The sequence below is a fragment of the Bubalus kerabau genome, chromosome 1, assembly GCF_029407905.1.
Source record: "Bubalus kerabau isolate K-KA32 ecotype Philippines breed swamp buffalo chromosome 1, PCC_UOA_SB_1v2, whole genome shotgun sequence".
In the NCBI taxonomy this organism is placed as follows: Eukaryota; Metazoa; Chordata; class Mammalia; order Artiodactyla; family Bovidae; genus Bubalus; species Bubalus kerabau.
This window is the reverse complement of record NC_073624.1, coordinates 19836133-19842501: the sequence shown is the minus strand read 5'-3', so window position 1 is coordinate 19842501 and position 6369 is coordinate 19836133.

Sequence of the window (6369 nt, the reverse complement as noted above, 5' to 3'; positions counted from 1 at the left end):
TACCATCTTTGTCATCAGGAAGGCAAGATAACAGTAGTACATAATACTACTACTATGTACTACTGTTATTGTCTGGAAAATTCCATGGACAGAGGAACCTGGTGGGCTACAGTCCATGGGGTCGCAGAGTCGGCCATGACTGAGCACATCAGCATCAGCGCATGTACTGCTGTGAACTAGTGTTGTAATATCACGTGCTCATGCCAACTCGCTTAATTCTCACCAAAACAGTAATCTAGGCATGATCACAACCCTCCTTTAACTAATCAGAGAGTGTAAGAACCCTGTTCAAGGTCCACACATGGCATGCAGCTAAACTGTGAGTCAAGACCAGGCAGTCTGGCTCCCGAGTCGGTTCTCCTGACCCCTGCCTTCCACTCTCTCAAGTTCACTGTGGACAAAGCTGGGTTAGTGTCCTCTCTAAAATTTTCCTTCTCAAATCTTGAATGAGATTGGACACTGAGATTTTCTTATGTGTCAGAGAAGAAGTAACTTCTTCCAAGGGTGAGTTGGTCCATGTTGACCCTGCACCCCCAGCTCTGGGGTAGAGGGTGCTGCCTGGGGACAGCCTGCCAGCCCTGAGTTAGCCTCTCTTTCCAGCCCCTCCTTCCCTACAACAGAGTCTGGAACCCTCAACATTGTCTTACCTGTGAGATCTAAATCCCAAGGTGAGTGAGACCGTGTGTACCCTGTTCATTAAATGCATCCGTGTGTCATCCCGTGGGAGGGATACTGGACCCCAGAAAGCACATCCTGTGTTCTAGGTGTCTGTCCTATGGTTTCTGGTGATGCTGTGGAGTCCATAACTGGGTAAGGAATGATGACTTTGGGCCCAGAGGGAGTAGAGCATCAATTCTAAGTAACCGAGCAGATCTTGGACCTTCTCCAGCCCCTGACTTTAAATTTTGGTTTTGATATTTATAATCAGTTTTTATCATTAATGTGTTAAAGGTCCAGGTATAGGAGATGGGGCTCAGGTACAGTCACTGGGCTTGAGAGTGAGAGGACCAGATGACAAGGAAGTGAATCTTGTATAAATAATGGGTAAATATTAACATATTTAGAGCGAGGAAAGCTTGTGTTTAATTATCTTTTCTCCTGAGTCTCAAGAAGGAAGGATGGGTATTACAGGACAGAGAAGCTCTGTCTGTGGACCAGGATGAGGGTCCTTCTGGTGTGGGATGTGGCAGGGCTGTTAAATGGCCAGCAGCTGCCCTGGGTGTTGGCCAGGCTGAGACATTAAGGTGGGCATGTGTGTGTGGCTCACGAAGCTGTCTCTGAGCTCTGGTGGGGACCCTGGGGCCTGTGTGTCACAGATGCTTCCTTCCAAGTCTGTGCTGAAAAGAAAGAGTCAAGATGAGGGGGCCTCAGTCTGGGCTTGTTTGGACCACAGGGCTGCATCATGGGAATCTTGAACCTAAGGGGACATGAGGAATGGGGGCAGCACATTAGTGACCTTCAGTCTTGATGGGGGACCTCTCTCTTGCATCCCTTATGGTCCTTCTCTGTTCTCTACTCATCCCAGGATTACTTTCTGGGAAGCATCTGAGAGCTTTTCTGATCAGTGGAAACCGAACAAGGCATCAGTGGCTATACTGGACATCAGTCCTTTCTGCTTGTATCTGTCCCATCAACCCACCTGGGATTCCATTCTTGCCACCTTTATTGTTAAATGCAAAACTGAGGAGGTGGGCTCAACTGATGGTTCCAGGAAGCATGAACCCCTTCTATTCTCTGCTTCACTTGCCCCTTCTTTCCCCATCACATGCAGCTATCATGTAGAAGAAGACTTTCTATTTCCCCTTCTGTCTGGAGCTATTGCCTTAAATTATATTTTGCATCGTCTTTAGTTATGGTTTATAATACAAATGTATTCTGAATCTTATCAAACCATACTCTCAGCTTATGAGGAGGATAAATGTGAAGTTTAGAAAACTTTAGTCTTTCTAAACTATAATTTTCTTGTTGTTTAGTTCCTTAGTTGTGTCTGACTCTTTTCAAAGCGATGGACTGTGTTGGACATGAAAGGACCACCAGGCCCTTCTGTCCACAGAATTCTCCAGGCAAGAACACTGGAGTGGGTTGCCATTTCCTTATCCAGGGGATCTTCCTGAGCCAGGGATCAAACCCACATCTCCTGCTTTGGGGGCGGATTCTTTACTGCTGAGCCATCAGGGAAGCTCCGTGCTTTCTTCTAGAGATCCCTACTACAATTTTGGAAGACTAGAGTTGAATGATGATTCCTCCTCTCTTTGTTTCCTTTAATAGCAATCTCTTTCTCTCCATAAACATTTTTTGGTGAATAGCTGAAAGAGATACTTCACATAAAATGAAATGCAATAAAGGGACAGGGATTTAACATGTCTGAATGTCCCTATAGGGAACCCGCCTGCCAATGCAGGAGACACAGGTGACATGGTTTTGATCTTTGAGTCAGAAAGATCCCTTTAGGAGGAAATAGCCACCAACTCCAGTACTCTTGCCTGGGAAATCCGTTGGACAGAGGAGGCTGGCGAGCTACAGTGCAGGGGTTGCAAAGAGTCAGACACGACTGAGCACGCAGGCACGTGCTACAGGACCCAATCTCCAGATCATTCTGAGAAGGGGGAAAAGACCTGCAATCTCATCCCCCCAACTTGATGGGTCTCACTTCATGCCTCCACAGTCACCTGTGAATTCATATACTCCTGGCCCTCATTTTCTGCTGACCTGATAAATATTATTGTATTTCAAGACTTCTTGTAGGTCTCTGCTTCCACCCTGAGCTCAGTGCTGGGGAAAATCATTACTTGATTGTACAAAAGATATTCTCCATGGGTCAACAGATCCCACACCCAGACCCTGTGAGATCTCACAGTCTGCAGATGTTGACCAGCGTGATTAGGAGAGAGAAAGGCACTCATGGTTTTTGATGCACCTTTTCTATCCCAGTCCCGGTCATGGGACCCGGCTCTCAGGACCACGGAAGCAGGAGGTCAAAGGACCGTGTTGCTCATATAAAGAGATGTTGAAGATTCAGAAGCTCATTGGTGTTCAGAAAGGGGCAGATGCAGCCTCCAATAGCACCTGAAATGGTGAAAGGTGTTTCTATTGGCTCTCAGGAGGGAGGGTGTAAGGGGTGGTCTATATAGACCCAGTCGGCACCCTGATGCTCCTCACAGGCTGATCCTGCAGCTGGGACTGTGACCTTGAGGACATGGGGTCAGGATGGCTCTGGGCACACACCTCTCCCTGCAGGGACTCTGTGTCCTCCTCCTCGGCACCGTGGTGGGTGGTCAAGGTAAGGGCTTCCCCTTTGTCCTGGGTCCACAGCAGGGAGTGGACACTGTGGTGAAAGGAAAGGTGTCTGGACCTGTGGAGCCACGGTCTTAGTATTTTTGACCAAAAAGGAGCCACGCTGACTGTGAACACTGGTCCGTCTCCTGTGGGGGGGGGTCCACTGGTCGTAGCGGCAGATTTTACAGAGCTGTGAGGTTTGGTCTAGACTGAGCTGGGTCAGCCTGAGTCCCTCCACTGTCTCCCTTGTTCTAAGGGAGCTTCAAGGAGTCCCAGTGGCTCCTGGTGTGTGGAAGGTCCAGTGACTGACCTCAGCTGGGACTCTGGGCTGTTCCCACACACTCCATGTGCCTGGTGTGTGAGCATTGCCGCTGGGTCCCCGTGTTTCCTATGTCTGTGCTCCTGTAGGCTCTGTACCTTTGTGTGTATGTGTGAAGGTAAGGAGCATTGTGAGGGTGTGTGTTTGAAAGGGTATGAGGAGTATGTCTGTGAGTATGTGAGGAATGTGTGAGGGTGTGTGTATGTGAAGCTGTGTGTGTGTGTGTGAATAGAATGTGTGAGTGAGGGTGTGAAGAGTGTGTGTGTTTGTGGAGTATGGGAGGAGTGTTTGACGGTGTGTGATGTGTGTGTGTGCATGTGTGTGTAAGGGGCGGTATAGCCTGTCTGTGTGACAGGAATGGGGCTGATTAGCAGGGACTGAGTCCGTTGGTCTGTGAAGCACACAGGGTGTCCACAGGGCTGGGTGTCATGCCGCTGCATGTGACCAGATCAGAGATAATCGTGCACCTGCCTGCCTCTTTCTGGCTCCTCTCCCCCATCCCCTGGGCTCCCCTCTGCTTGTTGCCCTGTCTGCCCAGCACTGGGCTCTGTGAGACGCTCTGCTTGCTGGCCTCACCTGTTCCCACCAGGTGTTCATTGTGGAGCAGAGGAGCCTGCAGCCAGGAGAGGGGACCTTTTGTCTGTAGAGATCAGATGAAGCACAGCCTCAGGTGTATAAGTTCCCAAGTCCCTGCCCCAGTCCCTGTGATGTTTCCTGATGTTCCGGGGGCCTGGGATGGTCCTTTCCCCTCCCAGGATCTGCTGTGACTCTATAGGGAGCACTTTCTTTCGTGCCCTCTCCTGTCCCTCCCTGGAGCTGCTTTCCACTGAGTGAGGGTGGAGTGTGTTAATCTTTCTTCATGGTCTGCAGGGTATCCTTGGACAAATCCGCTGATCTCCTTATGGGAGTCCTCTTGGGTGACAGAATTTTTTCTTCTCTTTAGACCTTTAGAATTCTTTGTCTTTGCATTTGGACAGTTAACTCTGTGAGTCTTAGAAAAGGTTGCTTTGGATTGAAATTTTGGGGTGACTTATTAGCTTCTTGAACTTAGGTGTCCAGATCTTTCCCTAGGTTTGGGAAATTCTCAGCCTGTGTTTTCTCTTTTCTGTTTTAATTATTTATTGTTGGCTGTGCTAGCTCTCCTTCCTTGCACACAGGATTTCTCTAGCTGTGGTAAGCAGGGGCTACTCTTCGCTGCAGTGCACAGACTTCTCATTGCAGTGGATTCTCTTGCTGGAGACCACAGGCTCTAGGTGCACAGGTTTCAGTAGCTGCGGCACACTGGCTTAGTTGCTCTGCGGCATGTGGAATCTTCCTGGACCAGGGATTGAACTGATGTCCCCTGCACTGGCAGGTGGACTCTTATCCACTGCACCACCAGGAAGTCCTCAGCCCTTAATTCTTTTCTCCCTCACTTGTTCTGCCCTGACTCCATTGCATACGTTGCTCCTCTTTATGGTGTCCATAATTCCCACTGGCTTTCTATATTCCTTTCATTCTCTTTTTGCTTCTTTATGTGCATACTTTCAACTGATCTTTCTTCTAACTCATTGATTCTTTTTTCTTTTCCTTGGTCAAGTCTGTTGTTGAATCTCTGTATTGAAATTTTCAGATTAATCATTATGTGTGGATGCTAAGTCGCCTCAGTCATGTCTGACTCTTTGTGACCCTATGGACTGTAGACTCTTCTGTCCATGGGATTCTTCAGGCAAGAACACTGGAGTGGGTTGCCATGCCCTCCTCCAGGGGATCTTCTGGACCCAGGGATTGAACCCGAGTCTCTTACATCTCTTGCATTTGCAGGCGGCTTCTTTACCACTAGTGCCAACTGGGACGCCCATTCATTTATTATTCAGTTTCAAAATATCTGGTTAGTTCTTTTAAAAAAAATATTTTACATATCTTTATTGTTCTTCTTATTTTATTTGCATTGTTTTATTGGTATCATTAAATATTTGAGTTATCTTGTAACACTCTGATCATCTTTTGAAGTATTATTTTCAATTCTTCATCAGGCAATTCCTGGATCTCCATTACTCTGAGCAGGTTATGGGGGGTTTTTTTTTGTTTTGTTTTGTTTAATAGTTCTGTTATTTTTTTTCTTTTTATTTTATTTTATTTATTTTTTTTTTTTAATTTTTATTTTTTTTTAAATTTTATTTTATTTTTAAACTTTACATAACTGTATTAGATTTGCCAAATATCAAAATGAATCCGCCACAGGTATACATGTGTTCCCCATCCTGAACCCTCTTCCCTCCTCCCTCCCCATTCCATCCCTCTGGGTCGTCCCGGTGCACCAGCCCCAAGCTTCCAGTATCGTGCATCGAACCTGGACTGGCAACTGGTTTCATATATGATATTATTCATGATTCAATGCCATTCTCCCAAATCATCCCATCCTCTCCCTCTCCCTCTCCCACAGAGTCCACAAGACTGTTCTATACATCAGTGTCTCTTTTGCTGTCTCGTATACAAGGTTATTGTTACCATCTTTCTAAATTCCATATATATGCATTAGTATACTGTATTGGTGTTTTTCTTTCTGGCTTACTTCACTCTGTATAATAGGCTCCAGTTTCATCCACCTCATTAGAACTGATTCAAATGTATTCTTTTTAATGGCTGAGTAATACTCCATTGTGTATATGTACCACAGCTTTCTTATCCATTCATCTGCTGATGGACATCTAGGTTGCTTCCATGTCCTGGCTATTATAAACAGTGCTGTGATGTGAACACTGGAGTACATGTGTCTCTTTCAATTCTGGTTT